Here is a 21,972-nt window from a genome sequence, read left to right as displayed (position 1 = left end):
AGAGGTGCTCTAGGTGCACATTGTTTTTGCATGCTAGGGTCATAAAATTAGGTTTCAATATATTTTTTGAGTAATTAGGGTTTTTGGGTCGTGATCATGTATGTATTAGGGTTTGATTTAATCATTTTTTCTTCAACTTCAAACTAATGGACATCATTTTTATGCAGATTCAATGGCTTCTTCATTGTCCTCCCTCATAGCAAAGATGGTCCCAAAGCCCATGGTATTTATGTTTCAAGGTGTTTAAACTAAGTTTCACTTTCAAAATGACTATGTAGAGATTTGGGTTACCAAACTAGGCCATAAAAATTTGGGTGCATTCCTAGCATTGTGCAATAAACCCACATAAAGGTCTCTAATGATATCTACCTTGATCCACTAAAGACTTTTAATGTAGCATCATATCTAGTTTTAATACAGTCCTCAGAATTGATCATGACACTAGTAGAAAGATATGTTCCCAAAGAAAGGGTTATGAAGAGTATTGTGTACACTAATATGTTAGCAAGAAACACTAATCTATTTAAAGAAACAAAGCATTAACTAACAAAAACTAGTATAACCTTTAAGAGAGACAAAGAGGAAACAACTCAAATGAGAATTTTGATCCATTAAGGGGCTCTCTCAATGAGATTGTTCTCTTGTTTTAGGGATGTGTCTATTTGCTAAGATTTGGTATGTATGCTCAACTTTGCTCTATGCTTCAATGGAGATGGATTTGGGATTTTTGGTGTGGATGTATGTAAAAGCATGGATTTGGCTTCTCAAAATAGCATGATAACTTTACTTGATGGATTGTGATGAAATGGCTTAGGAGGGGATTTAATTTATAGGCTAAGGTCTCTAGGGTTCGACGGCTAAGATGCAAGGATGGGGAAAAGCTCATGGAGGGCTTAGATTGCATGAGAGGAGAGCACATGGATTATGCTTCCTTACAGCCAATCAGGGAGTGACACATGTCACAGGGTGAGTGGGTGGAGGAAAGGGCAAGGATGAGTCAAAAAAGGAAGCTCAAGGCCTAAAAGACCCTCATAAATGGCTTGTAAGAGCAATGAATGGGCTTGTAAGAGTCTTTATGGCTTTGTAAGAGCATTCATGGTTGGGTGGTTGGGATATTTTGAGGGAAGACTTTGGCTTGGCCTAGGAAAGTCTTAAGCTTGTTTAGGATTGTGCAAATGATTAGGGGATGGGATTAGAGGTGATTTAGGATTAGATTAGGCTTGTTAGAGATGGGCAAGTGGATGGCATTTAATGAGGGTGGGTGAGTTAGTGGCTAAGCTTGGTTAGTATGGGTGGATGGGGTGGATTACGCTAAAAAGGGGGGATTTAGGGATAGGCTTAGGATGAGGATGAAGAATTTCTAGAAGAGTCTAGAACTTCCTAGGATGAGGATAAATAAAGTTTATTTATTAAAGGTTTGGGTTGAGAAGATATTCATTAAAACATTTTTAATAAACATGAGGATTAATATTTAATCTTAATTAAATATTTTGAGTTGGGATTAGGGGTAGGAAATGATGGGATTAGCCTTTAATCAAAATTAAAGAAGGATTAGAAGATTTTGGAAGAGGTTAGTGGTCTTAAGAAAAATTTTCAAGTTTTGGGCAAAAAATAATTATTTGTTTATTTTGGGATTTTTGGTCAATTTATTAATTAAATAATTAATAAATAAACAAATAATGTTTAAGTAAGATTTAAACATTTTTGGGAGGGATTCCTTAATTAAATATTTTTAATTAAGATAAAGGGATTTAATGGCATAAAAAATAAATTAATTAATTAATTAATAAATGATGATATCATTAGGGACTTTTTTAGAAAATAAAAATACTTTATTTTCTAAAGGATTTTAGGTGTCTAGATTTTGCCCCTCTTTGACATAGTGTTGAAACAACACTATTTCAAAGAAGTTCAGATATAAATGACATGAGGAAGATGTTTTAGCAACAAAGTTGCCCCAATCTCGGATAAGAAGAGGAGAGACTAGACTGCGTGATGCCCCCTCAAGAAGGTGGTGGGGAGAGAAAACAAGGCTCGACGACTTCTTGAAAAATTCACAAATCCAGGATGAGCAAGGAGACTCAGATTGGCAACGAGAAGGGGCTGAATTAGCTCAAACTCTCACTACAGGAGAATGATAAAGGGCTATCAGATGCACAAGAGGAAGCAAGCTTATGACATTCCAGGATTGGGGGGGGGGGGGTGGGGATGAAGGAACAAAGTGCTATAAAAAGGAATCCATGATAGGGAGAAGGATGAGGGGATTATAAAGCTGATGCAACAAGATTTCAAAGAGTCAGATTGGCGAAAGATGGGTTTTGGAGATCCCTAGGACTAGGATTTTGGATCTCTAAAGATGAGGCTTGGTGGATTGATTGGATTGGTGGATCCCTAAAACTAGGATTGCGGATCCTTAAAGCTAAAAGTGATGATTGATTCTTAGAGATACGATTGCACAAGCTGGGGTAGGAGAGAGATATGCTAGATATGGATGGAGGATAATGGAGATGAAGGGAATCCATTAAAGCTTTTTGAGTAGGGGGATACTTCAAAGAGAAGTACCACCATGTAGTTGAGCACTAGATTTTCTATAGGATTATTGGTTAATTGCCAAGGTTACCAAGAACATCAAGGTCATGTCACCAACTATCTAGAGAATTGACAGACTGACTCGAAACAAACATGCAAGGATTGCCCTAGCATCACACATGATTCCCAAAGGAAGTAGCGTGGAACTGACACTAGGTAACCCACAAGCAAAAAAAGAAAACAAACAAAAGACTCGATCAAGATCTTATGCTTAGATTGCCCCATTCACAGCATACCATGATATGGAAGATCGTGGCAACCATGAGGAGAGAACAAGGAGATTGCTTGGAAAAGATACTTTAAGAGCCAAAGGGGAAGAGTCCAAATCAAAAGAACGCAAAAATCCAAAAGAGAACCATTTGCCAACAAGATGGGTGGTACGAGGTACTAATGAACCAAGATCAGACATGAGGAAAGCTATATCCTACAAGGATCGATCAGAGAGTACCTAAGCTGATGGATTTTGGATGAGTGATGCACTTGGAAAGCTAAACTAAGAAGGATAACACTTTGGTGACAGGAGATTTGGCTAAAGGATGCATTTGGAATAGTGAACCAAGGGTAGTGTGATGTGTCCAAGATGCTAATCAAGGATGAACTAACACAAAAGCTGGATAGATACAATGGTACTAAGCTAAAGAGGATGTACAAGCTGACAAACCAAGATATGTTACAAATGTACAAAGTTGTTCATGTTTTTGGGTTTTTCAAATGGAAATGTTTGTGAAGGGTGGGATGTCTATAATAGTTGATAGGCGGATAGTTAGGTGGTTTGCAAAAAATTTAAGTGAAATTGGGATTCTTTGTGTGCACATGATAGGTTACAAACTAGGATACAAGCTAGAATATGGTACAAGTTTTGGACAAGATTTGGATGTACAAGGTATGGTACAAGATTTATAGGGTATAATACAAGCTTTTGTACAAGATTTACAAGCTGAGGTACAAGATTTACAAGGTATAATACAAGCTTTAGTACAAGATTTACAAGCTAAGGTACAAGATTTACAAGCTGTACTGGAGGTATTTACAAGCTTCATTAGATTTTGAATATTTGGTTGGAACACCAAGGGAACAAGCAAGTGGTTTATGGGATGGTGGAACAGATGGATGAGGGATATGATAGTGATAGATAATGGATTAGTCTTAGTACACAAGGTGCCTAAATTATCAAGTTTTCACCAAGGTACCTATCTAAGGTGCTTGTATTGCCAAGTTTTCACCATTGGATGCTTATTTCTCTTTACTATTTTTTTGTATTTTTCAAAAGCTGGGTATACCAAGGATCTTTAAGCATAGAACTTCTTGAGATGAATGATGTTAGTAGGATCATTCAAGAGTTCTCCTTCTAGTGTAGATAGCTGATAAGCTCCAGAGCCAAAGGAGGCAATGACAACATAAGGGCCAAGCCATGTAGGTTCAAACTTGCCTTTCTTTTCTCGATCGGCTTGGACCTTCATTTTTTCTTTGAGGACCATGTCACCCGGCTGAAAGTGTCATGGGAGCAGCTTCTTGTTAAAATTCCTTTTGAGACGAGTTTGATAGACTGTGAGTGATCATAGGCTTGTTGTTGTTTCTTGTCTAAGAGATCTAGCTAGGTGAGTCTGGCTACTCTGTATTCTTCATCTGATATTTTCCCTTGCAAAGATATGCACAAGGAGGGAAGTTCAACTTCTATGGGTAGTACCACTTTGGCACCATAGACTAGGCAGTATGGAGTTGTGCCTATGGATGTACAAAAGGAGGTTTGATAGCCCCATAGGGCTAGATTTATTTGTAGGTGCCAATCACGGCCAGAATCATTGACAACTTTCTTTAAGATTTTGAGGAGGGTTTTGTTAGTTGCCTCTACCTGGCCATTACCTTATGAGAAATATGGGCTAGAAAAGTGGTAATGGATGCAGAGGGAAGTACACAATTCTTCCATGTTGAGATTTTCAAAGTTACCTCCGTGGTTGGTAGAGATGGTGGATAGAATGCTGAAGCGGCAAACAATGTGATACAAGATGAACTTGGAGACCTGAACTCCTATAGCTGAGATTAGGGGGATTGCTTCCACCCATTTAGTGAAGTAGTCTATAGCTGTTATTATCCATTTATGTCCATCAGATGAGAGAGGTGTGATAGTTCCAACTAGATCAAGACACCAACAAGTGAAAGGCAAAGGTGGTGCAATAGGCTGTAGATCTTGTGCTGGAGTGTGCACAAGATTTGTGTGATGCTAACATGGGAGACACTTTCTGAAAAAGTCACAGGAGTCTTCTTCAATGGTAGGCCAATAGTAGCCTACTCTAAGGATTTTTTGGGCTAAGAGAATACCACTCGTGTGGGCATGAAAAGTTTGGAGTGTACTTCTTTTAACACCATCGTGGCCTCATTTTCATCTAAACATCGAGAGAGTATCATGATAACCTCGACAATATAGGGTATTGGCTATGATGACATAGTGGAAGGTTTTTTGGATGAGGTTTTGGCATTGGGTTTGTGTGAGGTGAGGGGATATGATACCATCTTGAAGGTAAGCATGGATTTCATGGTACCAAGGGGATTGGGGACTAACCAAGATACAAACATGATTTGAATCCTCATTCGCATAGGCGAGTGTGAAGAGCTGCTCAACTAAGAACTCATATTGCATAACCACTTGAGAAATTTCCAAGAGAGAGCCGATAGTAGCCATAGTTTTCGCTGCTTTATTTTTCATTCGAGGAACTTGTGTAAACTAAAGCTTTGTAAAATGCTAGGTTAGCTGATCAACTAGCTCTTTGTAGGGTAATAGCTTTTCATCTTTGGTTTGATATTCATTTAGGGCTTGTTTGATGATGAGCTAAGAATCACCAAAGATTTGTAACTTAGTGATGTTCCATTCTATGGCTATCTTTAATCCTACTATGAGAGCTTCATATTCTACTATATTATTGCTGCTAGGGAATTGTAGCTTGAAGGCTTTTGGAATGTAATCTCCTTGAGGTGTAACCAAAAATATTCCTGCCCCTGATCCATGAGATGTGTATGAGCCATCAAAATAAAGTTTCCATGGGGGCTATTCTTCAATTAGGCAGATATGCTCATCTAAAAATTATGTGATCAAAGGATATGCATCTATTAGACATGCATCAGCTAGGTGATCTACTATAGCTTTCCCTTTGATTGCTTTTCTATCCATATACTAGATGTCAAAGTCGCTAAGGAGCATAACCCATTTGGCCAAACGGCCTGTAACTGCTGTTCTAGAGAGCATATACTTGAGAGGGTCTATCTTGGAGACTAGTTGGATAGTATGACTTAGCATGTAGTGGCAAAGCTTTTGAGTTGAGAAGACAACTGCCAAACAAGCTTTTTCCATAGGAGTGTAATTAAGTTCATGACCAACTAGGGTTCTACTAATATAGTAGATGGCTCTTTCTTTGCCATAGTCATCATGTTGTGCTAGAAGTGCCCCTAAAGTAGTAGGCATTTCTGATATGTACAAGATCAAGGGATGATCAGGAATTGGTGGAACTAAGATAGGGGGATTGAAAAGATACTGCTTGAGCTGATCAAAGCTGTGTTGACATAAAGGATCCCACTTGAAGTTTTCATCCTTCTTCAGTAAATGTGTAAATGGTGTACAGTTATTTGCAAGCTAGGAGATGAAGCGCCAAATGGATTGAAGCTTTCCTTGAAGAGTGCAAAGCCGTTGCAGTGTCTGGGAAGGAGGCATGTCTAAGATAGCCTTGACTTTCTTGGGGTTGATCTCTATACCTTGTTTAGAAACTATACAACCTAGAAGCTTGCTAGATGTGACCCCAAAGACACACTTCTTGAGATTTAGCATGAGATGATATTTGGATAACCTATCAAAGACTTTCTCCAAGTTAGCAAGATGATCCATGAAGGTATGAGATTTGACCAAGATATCATCCACATAGTCCTCCAAAATGCTATGGATGAGATTATGAAAAATGGCTGTCATAGCTCTTTAATAGGTAGCCCCAGCATTCTTTAGGCCAAAAGGAATCATATTGTAGCAAAAGGTTCCCCAAGGGGTAGTGAATTTTTTCTTATGCTAATCCTCTTTTGCAATCTTGATTTGATTATACCCAAAAAATCCATCCATGAGGGATAGAATTTCATGTCCAGCTGTAAGGTCTACAATCATATCTATGTTGGGTAAGGGAAAATTATCTTTTGGACAAGCTTTCTTAAGATCTCTGAAATTAGTGCAGATTCTAATGTCACCAAAAGGCTTAGTGACGGGGACCATGTTGGAGATCCACTTTGAGTAGTCGATAGGTCAGATAACCTTAGCAGCTAACATTCTTTCTAATTCAGCTTTGACTAGTAATGCCGCCTTGGGGTGCATTTTTTTAAGCTTTTGTCTGACAGGCTTGATCTTTGGATCAACTGAAAGATGATGAAATACAAGCTTTGGATCAAGTCTTGGCATGTCCTAATATGACCATGCAAATTAGCCAATGTTCTCCCTTAAGACCTCAAAGAGAAGGTCAGCTTGGTCTTGTGATAGGGATGCAGCAATGTGAACAAGTCTGGGGATCTCTGAAGAACCAATGTTGACTTCTCTAGTATCCTCAATTAGAATAGAAGATAGCTCTAGTTGATTATCTTGAGGAGGAAATGCTAAATCCTCATGTTCTTCTTGTGACTCTGGATTGTCTTGTTGAGGGGTTCTCTTCGCTGCCTTAGCTAGTCTCAAATTCACCTTAGTTCCAGTTTTGGGTGTATCGAAACTAGGTTGGGGATTTTCTCCAAAATACCCCTTGGGATCTAGCTTATAGATATAGGAAAAATCTAGCTTTGTTTTCTTGTGAGGATTTTTAGCTCCCATGAATCTCAGAAGCACTTCCTCTAATGTGAACTCATCAATGTGTATAACGCTTGGTTGGTCCCAATCAATGAGTTGTGGATGGGCGAGTGGTAGGTCAATGAAATGGATGGATAGTTCTTGGAGAATAGAGTCTCTGAGGAAGATTTGGTCTAGGATATTGTCATAGGCTCTCTTTTGAACTTCCTCAGGAATGTCTTTGATTTTGACAAGGTCACAGTAAATGTTCGAAAAAGCATGACCGTCCGTATTGGTGCCCCCTGTTGTGGGTATGCCAAAGCCAAGACCTGACTTTGTTTCCCACTTGTGTGCTTCGATGGGGCACTGCATGCCTCTTTCCTCTGGTCCTAGACCACCACCTTGATAATTCCATTTTTTAGTGATGAGCTTATGTTCTTGGGGATACTTCTAGCTAAAGTGATCAAGGCATGCTTGATTTCTTGGAGGTGTACCCTTATGTAACCAATTATTGATATCTAGAGTGATCTCCTCATGAAGAGGTATTTTCAAGGATACAAAGGTTGTTTGGCCAAACTGTTTGTATCGAGGAGGTGGAATCTCCTTAGCTTTGTGATATGTCAGTTGTCCATGGGCATGTGGATCAAGTGGGAATGCCCTGACAGCAAATGCATTTGACAGACTATACTCTCCACAACCTTTGTTATTGATCTTCACGGTAGACAAGGTGGAGGCAAGGATGGTTTTTGGGTCATTAAAAGTATGGGATGAGCTAGTGATGGCTATGCCAATATTAATTCCAGGGAAATGGTTTGTATATGAAGCTTCAACTGCATTGCAATAAGAAAAGGGTTCTAGATCGGCATGGATGGTTACCTCAGTGCCCTGATGCAAAAATTTGATGTACTGATGGTAAGTGGATGGAACAACTTTCATGGCATGAATCCATGGGTGACTCAGGAGGATGTTAAAATGGCAGAGTGTTTCTTGGATGATTGGCCCAACCTTGATTGGTAGCAAAATAGTTCCTTCTATGATTCTTTCCAAGTTGTCATAAGCTTTGATGGTGATAACCTTGCTGATGATATCTACCTTAGTATACCCAGCTTGTTTTATGAATTTTAGGGTGCAAATATTAAGGGCTGATCCATTATCTATCATTACTCTTTTTACTATTGAAGTTGGATACCATGATGGCTATGTGAAGTGGAAGGGTGTGATCTGGCTCGACCACAGGTATGTCAGTGGGTTTGAATGATAGGGCACATGAGGGGGATAGGTGTCCAACAAGATTACAAAAATTAGTAGCATTGATATCTGAAGGGACATGGGATTCTATGAGAGCACTATCGAGGATGTTTTTGTACACAAGACTAGTGCGAAGAAGGTCTAAAATGGAGATTTGGGTTGGCATGTTGCTGACGTGTTCCAAGATATTGTATTGGCTTTTTGATGGAGCTAATGGTGCTGGTGAAACTGTTGGGCATACGATGTTAAATCATGCTCTTCGAGTGGTAACTGAACACTCATTGTTTGGTCCTTGGATATTGATAACATTGAAAGAAGGCTCTTTCTTGGATATACAACCTATGAGGCTACTATAGTCTATATACGATGAAGTGTGGTCATTGTTCTTCCCATGTTGTTGATTTGGCTGTTGGTTGATGGCGTTGTTTTTGTTGGTTTGGATAGGTGCTTTTCCAAGATTTTGGTTGTTGTGAGGAGGAAAAGCATTTTGATAAATTTGTAAGCCTGCATTGGGAGAGGTTTGGGCACCAACGGTGATTTCTTTCTGATTAATGAGGTCCTACACATAATCTTTTAGTTTCATGCATCTGAGGGTGGTGTGACCTTTTACCCTATGAAATTTGTAGTACTCATTGTCTTTATACCATGCAGCTTTGGATTGGCCTGGGTCAATTTGCTGGGTAGGAGGAAATTTGATGAGATTTTCCTTAGTCAATTTCTCAAAAATGACATCCAATGGCTCACCAAGGGGGGTATAATTTCTAGGTGCAGGTTGGAACTTGGGCTTTGGTCCTACAGCTACATTGATTGCATTAGCTTTATTGATAGAACCTTGAAAGTTGGGTCTTAGATTGTGGTTTTGATAGCTTTGGTGGTTCTGCTATTGGTAGTTGATAGCTTGTTGATTGTTTGGTTGATATGGTGGGTTGGAATGATTTTGGGAAGGACCAACAATATTCACATGTCTCGTATCAGTAACCCCATCTATTGCAACATGCTTGTTTTTGTTCCAATACCTAGACTTGTCATTGGAATGTGATTTATTTTGGTTGGCCTCTTTGTAAATCTTGACCACACCATCTTTAATGAGTTCTTGCTCAAGGATCATTCCTTTTTCTTTGATATCTTTGTAGGTCTGCAAATAGTTCATGGTTATGTGGTGAGCCAAGCTGGGATGGGCATTATCAATAAACATTTTCACCAAATGGCATTCTGGCAAGGTGCAAGATATGCGGGTGGTAAGGGTTTTCCATCTTTATAGATATTCGAGAAGGCTTTCTCCACCTTTTTGCTTAGTGTGGACAAGATCAACTATTGATATCTCTATTTGAACAAGATGGGCATATTGGGCTACAAATGCCTCAAACAATTCAGCAAAGTTTTTAATTGTGCCATATGGGATTCTATAAAACCATTCAAGGGCTGGTCTGGCCAAGCTTTTCAGAAAGAGGCGTAAGAGGAAGACATCACTGTATGCCACTTCTTGGTAGTGCATGTAAAATTTTTTGATATGTGTGATAGGGTCTCCTTTTCCTCTAAATTTGTCTAACTTGGGTATCTCAAAGTATTTGGAAAATGGTGTCATGGTAATGGCTCTGTCAAATGGGTAAGGGCACACATTCTCAAACTTGAAGGTTTTTGGATCACTTCCCTCTTGGATGTTCTTCAAAGCTGTCTTCATGGATTCCCATTCTGAATTAATGGGTGATGGTTGGGGTGCCCCCAATGTAGGAGTTCCCTGAGGTAGGTATGTGCTAGATGGGGCAATGGAATATGGATGGCTTTGAGGGATTTGCTGATAGGGATTGTACATGGCTTGGGCAACTGAATGGTGGATGATGGGTTGTTGAGGTGGAGGTGGCACATATTGTTGCATGTGTTGCGAGGCTTGCTGTTGATGTGGGATTTGGGATTGGGATTGAGAAACATAAGCTGGCTATGGGATAAATGGATTTCTTTGCGGAGGTAAGGTATAAGGTGATGAGGGATGACAAGTGACAAAGCTAGATTACCTTAGAAAAAGCTCTATCAAAGGGATAACCTTGGTGAGATTGGTGGATTTGGAAGATGGTAGGAATGGCAGACTTTTGGCAAGGTGACAACAAATTTTGAAGGCTTGGATGTGAAGCTAGGGCTTTTGGGATGCTAGCAAGTTTGGCAAACATTTATTCAACAAGTAAAAGATCAAGCAATAGATAAGAACAACTAGATAGAAGTTTTTGATTCTCAGAATGTGATACTTGCACCAAGGAGTGTGTATTTTTTACAAATGTTTCAATCAGTCACTTCAAACCCATTAACATCCTAGATGGTTGTCTGCAAAATTGGCAGTTGGTTTAGCTAGGGAGTCCTCAATATACCCAAAGTATGTGAGGCCCAAATTCGTAGATGAAAAAAAAAAGATGTCACACAGCCGAGAGGAGCGATAACCCACTTCTCCTCTTTCACTTCTCAAGGGTATAAAGTTCCTTGAGGCTTAGCCCGACTGACAAAATCTTGATTCCAAGAGAGGTGTCTTTGGATTCACCTCCCTATCTTTATACCCTGTCGGAACACTGGAGTCAAGGTCGTCCCAAGGGGTGATGAAATCACCAAGAAGGCCTCCTAAATCTTAGACAAGATTTTGGATCCTAATCTTATACACCCAAGATGGCCTCGAAAGATGACAAGGGGAGAGAAGACTTGATGATATTGGGCTAAAAGACAAAGTTCTTTTCCAACTGACGCTTTAAGTTTTCTGATCTAGACCCTTTGAAAACACAAGTGATTTAAGATGCAAAGGGTCAATTCCAATTTGAAATGCGCCAACAAAAGAAAAGTGATTGAAGAATGAATACACCAAGAAGATTTAGGGTCAACAAAAAGTAAACTCACATGCTCGAGGGCCCTCCACGTCAAGTATCAATTTATTTTCTTCAAGGCATTCAAGATTGAGTGTGAGTTTTTTTTAAGCCCAAAATAAAGATGTGTTAAATACGATTTGTCAAGCGTGTGCCCAAAGGCCCTCCACATCAAAATTTGTTCATTTTTTATGCCCAAATAAAATGTTAGCAAGACTAATGTTCATTCAAGAAATTTTCTAACTTACAAAAACTAATAAAAACTCAAGTGAGTGGAGTTTGATTTTTTTTGTGGAGCACTTAACACCCTCTTAGGTAGACCCATCCCCATATATGGTGCTGAGATTGCAACCAATGGTTAGAATGATGGGTGATTAAAGAGGGTGAGTCCAACTACAAACTCACTCAAAGTATCTTTATTAGTTTTTGATAACTTAGAAAATTTCTAAAATGTGGATTCTTTTTATGCTCCAAAAGATGAAGTGTGATGTATAATAATGATTAATTGATCCTTTGCATTCGAGATTGTGTTTTGTTGTTTTAAGCATGCATTCCAAAAAAAATTTGATTTTAATTCATGGCATTCAAGATTGTGTTTGAGCAACATTCATTAAAAAAAAATGTGTTTAACCATGCAAGTTCATTCTAAGAAGAGCCATAGAAATGCTAAAATAGAAATGATGATGGTGTAGATAGGCAACAATAATAGACAGAGATGATAGTTAACCAGGCGGAGACGCTGAACTATGAAGACGCTAAACTGTGGAGATGCTAATCTATGAAGATGACAAAGAACCAAGTGGAGACGATAGTTTATCTAGCGACAAAGATAACAGGAAAGCAGGTGGAGATGCTGAATTATGGAGATGACAGTTAAGTTGGCAGTGAAGACAACCAGAAAGCAAGCGAAGACGCTGAATTGCAGAGACAATAGTTAAGTTGGCGACGAAGACAACCAAAAAGCAAGCAGAGATGCTGAACTTGGGGAGATGGCAGTTAAGTTGGCGGCGAAGACAACCAAAAAGTAGGCAGAGACGCTGAATTGCAAAGACGACAGCTAAGTTGGTGGAGATGACAGTTAAGTTGGTAGAGATGACAGTTAACCAGGCGGAGACACCAAACTGCGAAGACGACATTGCGCGTGAACAGAATTGATGGGCGCTATTTTTTTCCAGAAATTTTATTTTTTTTGGTGTTTTTTGGATTTTTGAGGATATTTTTTCTTCCCAAATGCGCCCTTTAACCTACAAAAACAAGAAAAAAAACCTTGCAACCCACTCAAACAACAACAAATGTTACATGGTTAGTTGATAAGAACAAAATATGGATTGAAATGGATGAATGAATGATCCATAGTGGGGTCCCACCAGGCGTGCCAAAATGTATACACTAATATGTTAGCAAGAAACACTAATCTATTTAAAGAAACAAAGCATTAACTAACAAAAACTAGTATAACCTTTAAGAGAGACAAAGAGGAAACAAATCAAATGAGAATGTAAACCATTAAGGGGCTCTCTCAATGAGATTATTCTTTTGTTTTAGGGATGTGTCTATTTGCTAAGATTTGGTATGTATGCTCAACTTTTCTCTATGCTTCAATGGAGATGGATTTGGGATTTTTGGTGTGGATGTATGTAAAAGCATGGATTTGGCTTCTCAAAATACCATGATAACTTTACTTGATGGATTGTGATGAAATGGCTTGGGAGGGGATTCAATTTATAGGCTAAGGGCTTGAGGGTTTGAGGGCTAAGATGCAAGGATGGGAAAAAACTCATGGAGGGCTCAGATTGCATGAGAGGAGAGCACATGGATTGTGCTTCCTTACAGTCAATTAGGGAGTGACACATGTCACAAGGTGAGTGGGTGGATGAAAGGGCAAGGATAAGTCAACAAATGAAGCTCAAGGCCTTAAAGACCCTCATAAATGGTTGGTAAGAGCAATGAATGAGCTTGTAAGAGTCTTTATGACTTTGTAAGAGCATTCATAGTTGGGTGGTTGAGATATTTTGAGGGAAGACTTTGGCTTGGCTTAGGAAAATCTTAAGCTTGTTTAGGATTATGCAAATGATTAGGGGATGGGATTAGAGGTGATTTAGGATTAGATTAGGCTTGTTAGAGATGGGCAAGTGGATTGCATTTAATGAGGGTGGGTGAGTTAGTGGCTAAGCTTGGTTAGTATGGGTGGATGGGGTGGATTAGGCTAAAAAGGGGGGGATTTAGGGATAGGCTTAGGATGAGGATGAAGACTTTCTAGAAGAGTCTAGAACTTCCTAGGATGAGGACAAATAAAGTTTATTTATCAAAGGTTTGGGTTGAGGAGATATTCATTAAAACATTTTTAATAAACATGAGGATTAATATTTAATCTTAATTAAATATTTTGAGTTGGGATTAGGGGTAGGAAATGATGAGATTAGCCTTTAATCAAAATTAAAGAAGGATTAGAAGATTTTGGAAGAGGTTAGTGGTCTTAAGGAAATTGGCCGAGTTTTGGGTAAAAAATAAATAAATTATTTATTTTAGAATTTTTGGTCAATTTATTAATTAAATAATTAATAAATAAGGAAATAATGTTTAAGTAAGATTTAAACATTTTTGGGAGGGATTCCTTAATTAAATATTTTTAATTAAGATAAAGGGATTTAATGGCATACAAAGAAATAAATAAATTAAATAATTAATTAATTAATAAATGATGATTTCATCATAAACTTTTTCAGAAAATAAAAATACTTTATTTTCTAAAAGATTTTAGGTGTCTACAAGTATAACCAAAGAGATCTTCCTAGATCTCTAACCCAATAACATAAAGAAGGTGTTACATCTTCTGAAGGCAGGTCAGTTTATCAAATTGACTTATCACCAAGTCAAAAGATGGTATAGGTAACATGTTGATGAAGCTTCTAAAATCATACAGTGATCATACCTCATTGAGAAGACTCCTCTAGTGTAGAAAGTAGGCAAAGTAGATTTTACAAGAGGTTACATAAAAGAGGATATTAGATATTCAATCATACTCTTGAGAGGAGTCATTGGCTTGCTACCATCAAGGCACTTAAACATATGGATGGTCCATTTCATTGGGACTATCAAGTTGAAAAAGATGTTGATTGATTGGGCTTCCATTCTCAACAAGAACTTGGGTGAGTAGCTAGTGGTGGTTAGGAATAATCATGAATTTTACATGACATCATACTCGGTGTACTTCTTAGCTGTGAGAGTGACAAATTATCTAGGGCTTTATAAGAAGGGTAGCATGCAAGATGCAAATGCATGGCCCTATATTATATATCCTTAGTTGGTGAAGAAGAAGCTTCTAGAGCAAAGCAAGGAATATGGGATCGTGAATGATGCATTTATATTCACAATAATCTGGCTCATTGAGGGGGATTATGTGAAAAAGATGTTAGAGGAGGTAAATACTAAGGTATCAAAAGTTGGAACCTACTACATCTAGTTTTGAACATTCACATATTTGAGGCTAGTGGGTACAACTATCAACCCCAAGAAGCTCCCTAGGTATCCCAATGATAGACTCATTCTACTAGAGATCACTTGACAACTCTTGTCTACATATGACATAGTCAAGAAGTAGCACAAAATATTTTGGGTATGGCCTATTACTATAGGACCTTTTTGTTAGAAATATAAGTGGAGTAACTAAGAGGGGAGGGGTGAATTAGTTACTACTAAAATAAATCCTAGATCCCTTAGATGTCAACACAAATTGTAATCTAAAATTTGAATACTGATGCTCAACATACCTTATTAGTGTTGTAACTTGGTAAACATTGAATATGCTCTATAATGAATTAACTTAGCTAAACTTAAGATATTATCAATGATTATCATTACCTATCTTAGTTTGCAAGAATAATAGAAATGACATGAACACATATGACACTACGATTTTAACGTAGAAACCCAATTTGAGAAAAACAACCAATTGTAACTAGTTACTGTATTTACTCTTCTAAAGTGAGCCCTATTAGGAGCCAACCCTATTAAAGGTTACAAAACACACTAGTAGGTGTGACCCTATTAAAGGATTTGATCACCTTGTTAGGAGTGGCCTTGTTAGAGGTCTTGAAATAATTCAATAGAATTTCCACCTTGTTTTAGGATTTAAAAATGGTTGTTAGACCAACTAGGTTAAGAGATTTAGATCACTGCTACAATGGTTAGAGAGTAACAATAAATTGACCTGATTGAGATGCAACTAAATTTTTCATTATAGATCTCAATTCTGGCTCATACTTGATCCTTCCTAGTCAAATATAGCTTTTTTACTCCACAAGGATGTTTTGTTTATCCTTCAAATTCACTTCCTCTCATTATCCCTTGCAATTCATTCATTATAATTTACACACTTTGAAACCATAACTGGACCATTCACTTATACCTTTCATATTGTCAAGTTGGCTCAAATAAATCTTAGAATAATTAATATTCTTCACCATAGTTGGTTGGAATCAATAAATAAATTTATTGAGCTGAATATGCCAAAACAAGAAAATCCTTCATTAGCTGACCCTACTCACTGGAAACTAACTCTAAAGTGATTTCCTATGTTAACTAATAGAAGCTCGATTAACATTGTGAACTTGCAAAAATCCTTTGGTAACTGAGTGAACTCGGTTAACACTAACTCTATCCAACTTTTCCTTCATTAACTAAGTGAGCTCAGTTAACACTCATTTTTTGCATACTATTCTTCGACGCTCAAGTGAACTCGGTAAACACTATCATCTACATAGGAATGCTCAATAGACATAGGGAACTGTCTACACTACCCGAGTGAGCTTGGCATGCACTTCCAAAAAATGATATGACATTTGTGTAACATCAAATACAACACATAGCTAATTGTATCCAATAATCTCCCTCTTTGGCATTGATGGAAACACAACATGTCATAGCATAATGAAAGTTTGAAGATAAGACTCCCTCTATCAGTGAGCAGTATTCTGCAATAATCTTCTACCAACTTCTGCCAATTTCATTCAAACTTCTACCTTTTTTAGTATTCTCCCTCTTTGATAGAGCTTCTCCCTTTTATGAGTAACAATTTTTTTGAGAGATATGATAGTAAACATCTCCCTCTTTTATAACACATACCAAAGACAACACTCATATCAGTTCTACTAATATCAATGTACCTTAAGTACTGATTCATTTACAATATGCCCTTGTCAATACAACATCAACTAAATGATCTTCAAGTTGAACTAGATGATGCATCACTAATATTCAATTAGTGAGCCTCAGATAGGGGAATGACCCTTAGCTTACCTCTTAGATACAAAAATGCATCCTTAGGTAATGGCTTAGTGAATATGTCTACAATTTATTCTTTAGTATTTACATATTCCAATCTAAATTTTTTTCCTGCACTAATTCTCTTAAGAAGTGATATTTTATAACAATGTTCTTTGTTTTGGAATGCATCACTAGATTCTTTGAAATATTGATTGCACTGGTGTTATCACAATATATGACTATAGGGTCTTTGATTTCTACCTTCATTCTATCCAACAATTGTTTGAACCAAATAATGTTAGAGCAATTTATTGCTGCTACCACATATTTTGCCTCTACTATGGATTGAGATGTACAATTTTTCTTTTTACTTGTCCAAGCTACCAATCTTTTACCAATAAAGAACACTCCTCCACTTGTGTTTTTTCTATCATCAAGAATTCCTGCCCAATCAGTATCAGTAAACACTTTGAAGTCTAGATTGCCTCCAAGTTTGAACCATAAGCCATAATCTTCATTACCTTCTAGATATCTCATGATTCTTTTGATTTCCATCATGTGGTTTTCTTTAGGTTTTTCTGAAAATTTTGCCACTATCCCAACTACTAAGGCAATGTCAGACCTTGTATGTACTACATATTGCAATTTCCCAATCATAGATATGTATAAGGTCTGATCAACTTCTTTGGAGTCATCATTTTTGGAAAGCTTATGTCCAATAGACATGGGGGTTCCAACTAGTCTTGAATCTTCTATTCCAAACTTCTTAGTATCTCCTTGATATACTTAGATTGAGTGATGTAGATACCATTTTTGTTCTATTGTATTTGCAATCCAAAAAAAAAATTTATTTCTCCAAACATGGACATCTCAAATTCTTAACTCATTTCTTCTAAAAATGCTTTGCATAAGTCATCATTTCCTATAAATAGAGTATCATCAACAAATATTTTTGCCAATACAATCTTCTTATCTGGTCCTTCCTTGATGTACAGACTACTATTGTCATTTGTTCTTTGAAAGTCAATTTGTAACAAATAATTATGCAGTCTCTCATACCAGGTTCGAAGGGCTTGTTTAAGACCATAAAGTTCTTTTTGTAATTTACAAACCATGTCTCTTTTGTTAGGATCTGCAAAACCTTCTAGTTGTTCAATTTAGACTTCCTCATCAATAATTTCATTCAAGAATGTAGATTTAACATCCATTTGATATACTTTGAATCCTGTGTGGGTTGCATATGCAAGTGGAATTCTGACACCTTCTAATCTTGCAACAGGTGCAAAAATTTCACCATAATCAATACCTTTTTCTTGAGAATAACCTTTACATATCAATATTGCTTTATTTCTTGACACTTTTTTATCTTCATTCAACTTGTTTCTGAACACCCATTGTGTACCAATCACATTTTTATCCTTAAGCCTAGGAACAAGAGTACAAGTTTTTTTCTTTTTTATCTATTCTATCTCTACATTCATTGCTTTAATCCAACTTTCATTTTTCAGAGCTTCCTTAACACTTCTAGGTTCAAATTTAGCAAGTAATCATGTACCTTTTAATTTACTTCTTATCATTATTCCATCTAATTTGTCTCCAATGATTTGATTAGGTGCATGATTTCTTCTAACATACCTTGTTAATACATGCTCTCTAGTCTTTAGATGAATTCCACTATCTTAATTATTATCTTAAGCTTCAAGCTCAGGTCCTTCTATTTGTGACTCAGGTTCATCAAACTTAGTTTGAACTAGCTCAGTAGCTTCTTCAGAATGCAACTAAGTTTCTTTAGAATGTGACTTGGTTTGTACTATCTACAACTTGGTAGCCATTGGAGATTTAGGGAACTTAGGAGATGAAGTCTCCTTTCTATCAAATATGTTTGGAAATTTATTAGGTTCATGGTAAACAAATCTTTTGTAATCCTTTGGCTCCTTTTTGCTTTCTTTTTCACTCTTTTCTACAAACTCATAAATTCTTACATGTGCACTTTTTATGATCTTGTGAGTAGATAAATTCAAACATTTGTATGCTTTACTTCTACAGGAGTATCCTAGAAATATACCTTCATCAACTTTTATATCAAATTTTCCTTTTCTAGATTCTTTCAAGATATAACATTTTCTGCCAAATACTTTCAAGTAACTTACATTGGGTTTGTAGCCATACCATAGCTCACAAGGAGTTTTGTTTGAGTCCTTCTTGAACTGAACTCAGTTCAAAGTATGAACTATAGTACTAATAGCTTCCTTCTAGTATTTGATAGTAACATTCTTTTTAATCATTAGTGTCCTTGCACAATCCATAAAGGATCTATTTCTTCTTTCAACTATACCATTTTGTTGAAGTGTGCCAGGAGATGATACTTGTCTTTTGATTCCTCTTTCAATGTAGAAATTATTGAATTCATTGGAGATGAATTCACCACCTCTGTCTAATCTTAAGCATTTCAATTTACTTCTAGCTTCTTTTTTTGCTCTTGCGAGATACCATTTTAATTTTTCAAAAGCTTTTGATTTTTCTTTTAGATACATCACAATCATCATTCTAGAATAATCATCAACAAAAAGAATGAAAAACTTTTCTCCACTATAGCACTCTATTCCAATAGGCCCACATAGGTCAGTGTGTACAATTTCCAAGATTTCTTCTAACTGGTAGTTTTTACTTTTGAAACTAGTCTTTCCCATCTTTCCAATTTGACAATTTTTACACAAACCAACACCAGGTTTCTTTAAACTAGGAATACCTCTTACTCTTTTGAGTTTAATTATCTTGATCATATTATCAAAGTTTACATGATATAGTCTCATGTGCCATAACCAACTTTCTTCTACTTGAGCAATAAGACATGAGCAATCACCAAGATCATGATAAAATAGGTTATCATTTATTTGCTTGTCTGATCCAAATAGATTTCCTTTGTTATCTAGTAGTTTTGCCTTTCCTTTCATGAACTCAACCTTGAATCCAATGTTGTTCAATTGTTCCACACTCAATAGATTGTGCTTTAGTGCTTCAAACCAATAGGTATTATCACAAACAAGTTCATTCATTAATGAGATACAACCTTTTCCTTTTATGCAACAAGGTTCATTATTACCAAATATTACACTACCTCCATCATAGTGTTCAAAGTGCTCAATTTTTTTTTTATCTCCAGTCATATGGTGTGAACATCCACTATCTATGATCCATGTATCATTTTTTTTAGCATGAATGATAAGTGCCATCTTATCTCCTACATCATCAGATTCATCTTTTCTAGTAATTATACTATTTCATCTTCACTGTCATCTGAATCTTTAGCCATAAAACAAGTTTTCTTACCTTTTTCTTTGTAGATTTGTGACTTTTGAATTCCTTCTTGCCTTTGTACTTGTGTCTTTTCTTCTCATTGTTGCTTTCTCTATTTGGATACTTAGCAGCAATATGACCAATTTCTTTACAAGAAAAATAGATTGGAGAGATTTTACCTTTGTACTTTCCCCTACCTTTGGAATATTTCTTTCCAAGTAGCACTTCAATAATTTCAAGATCACTGTCAAAAATTTCTTTAGTTTCTTCCTCACTTTCTAAGTGGTTTTCCTTTGATTTCTTTCCCTTTTCCTTGAAGGAGAGTTTGGCTTCAAATGCAAACTCAATATTTTTGGAAACAAGAACATAGTTATCATAGTTATCTAGCTCAAAAGCTATCAATCTTCCAACTAGGGCATCCAAGGTTAATTTTTTATTTGGATCACATCACATCTCTTGAATAGTAGATAATCTAATTGCATAGATAGGAAGAAGCATTTTGAGTACCTTACAATAGTTTCATCTTTAATGTCTCCTCTAGATGCTTTGATTACACTTACACTGGCTTTGATTCTTTCCACATATTTTGCAATGTTTTCATCTTCTCTCATCTTTATTTGGTCAAATTTTCCATTGAGACTTTTTGCTTTATCTCTTCTTACATTATCATCACCTCCATAGATATCTTTCAGTTTGGTCCACATTGCATAAGTAGTTTTGTAATCTTTTACCTCATCAAATTCAACATAATTGAGAGTAGGTGCAATATTAATCATTATGATATTATGGTTCTTCTCAACAATATCTTCAACTGATAATGTTCTAGTGGGAGTTTTGTATTCAACATCAAGGTATTTTCAACCTAAATCATGATGGTGGCTACATGAAGCCTCATAAGTCCTTGCCATGCTGCAAAGTTGTCTCTATTTAGCCTTGGAATCTGTCTCTTGTAAGACATCTCGATCTTTAGCTTAGGTCCTTGAAACCTTCTCTACAAGCACCAAATGCTCCGATACCAATTATTTGAAATATAAAAGAAGTAACTAAGAGGGGAGTTGTGAACTAGTTACTACTAAAATAAATCTTAGATACCTTAGATGTCAACAAAAATTGTAATTTGAAAACTAAATACTGATGCTCAGCATACCCTATTAGTGTTGTAACTCAATAAATGCTAAAAATTCTCTATAATGAATTAACTTAGCTGAACTTAAGATATTATCAATGATTATCATTACTTATCTTAGTTTGCAAGCATAAAAGAAACGACATGAACACATATGACACCAAGATTTTAATGTGAAAATCCAATTTGGGAAAAATCACCAATTATAACTAGTTACTATTTTCACTCTTCTAAAGTGAGCCCTACTAGGAACCAACCCTGTTAAAGGTTACAAAACACACTATTAGGTGTGACCCTATTAAAGGATTTGATCACCCTATTAGGAGTGGCCTTGTTAGAGGTCTTGAAATAATTCAATAGAATTTCCACCTTGTTAGAGGATTTTAAAATGGCTATGAGACCAACTCCATTAAGAGATTTAGATCATTGCTACAATGGTTAGTGAGTAACAATAAATTAACTTGGTTGAGATGCAACTGAATTGTTGATTATAGATCTCAGTTCTAGCTCATACTTGATCCTTCTTGATTGAATATAGCTTTTCTACTCCACAAGGATGTTCTTCTTATCCTTCAAATTCACTTGCTCTCATTATCCCTTTCAATTCATTCATTACAAATTACACACTTTGAAACCATAACTTGACCTTTTACTTAAACCTTTCATATTGTCAAGTTGGCTCAAATACATCTTAGAATAGTTAATATTCTTCACCATAGTTGGCTAGAATCAATAAATAAATTTATTGAGCTTAATATTGCAAAATGAAAAAATCCTTCAATGGTTGACCCTACTTGGTAGAAACTAATTTTAAATTGATTTCC

This window comes from Cupressus sempervirens, chromosome 1, assembly GCF_028749045.1.
Source record: "Cupressus sempervirens isolate cs-2001-9-10 chromosome 1, ASM2874904v1, whole genome shotgun sequence".
NCBI lineage: Eukaryota > Viridiplantae > Streptophyta > Pinopsida > Cupressales > Cupressaceae > Cupressus > Cupressus sempervirens.
The sequence above is the reverse complement of the archived record's forward strand: the minus strand, read 5'-3'. Positions refer to the sequence as shown.